The sequence below is a fragment of the Nanorana parkeri genome, unplaced genomic scaffold (assembly GCF_000935625.1).
Source record: "Nanorana parkeri isolate BGI_ZX_2015 unplaced genomic scaffold, ASM93562v1 scaffold2324, whole genome shotgun sequence".
Taxonomy (NCBI): Eukaryota; Metazoa; Chordata; class Amphibia; order Anura; family Dicroglossidae; genus Nanorana; species Nanorana parkeri.
The window spans coordinates 149079-149714 of NW_017308592.1; the positions used below are offsets into that span (position 1 = coordinate 149079).

Here is a 636-nt window from a genome sequence, read left to right on the forward strand (position 1 = left end):
GAAAATATATTATTGTAAATGTACACATTTTTGCTTTTTAGGTGCTTGAGTAAAATTTTTAATAAAAGATGATAAAGGCATCACAGAAATTTATTTACAGATTTTTTTTCTTTACTGGATGTCTTTAAAGTCTTATGTTGCGGCACAGAATCTCTGACTGCAGGTACACTGGCTTTCAAAAGAATTTATTATGCAGCTTTGTGTGTATTCAGGAGCAGCTGTGATCATTTCTCGTACTCTCATTGCAATCTAAACATAGAGCAAGCAGAGTGGCGCAGCGGAAGCGTGCTGGGCCCATAACCCAGAGGTCGATGGATCGAAACCATCCTCTGCTAAGTCTTTTCTTACCTTTCTAGCTCTTTTAAACAACCGGTAACAATTAAGATATTTTAGTATAAACAGATTAATTTCAAATTTACTAATTTGTTTTCAAGTGCATATGTAAAAATCTTGATATAAGTTGAAAAAGGCCTTATATCAATTCATATACAACAAGATATACAATTGTTTTTTTTTTTCTGGTTGTATTTAAAGCATTATGTTGCAGCCTGGTAATTAGATTACATAGCTACATAGTATTTGAGGTTGAATAAAGACACAGGTCCATCAAGTTCAACCTTTGTGTGTCTGTATGTG

At 33.3% G+C, this 636-nt stretch overlaps 1 non-coding gene across 1 annotated transcript; it reads left to right on the plus strand.

Moving 5' to 3' along the window:
* Window positions 1-263: 263 nt before the first annotated feature.
* On the plus strand, window positions 264-335 carry TRNAM-CAU. Its single transcript has one exon. It is a non-coding gene; the product is annotated as a tRNA-Met (tRNA).
* Window positions 336-636: the final 301 nt, after the last annotated feature.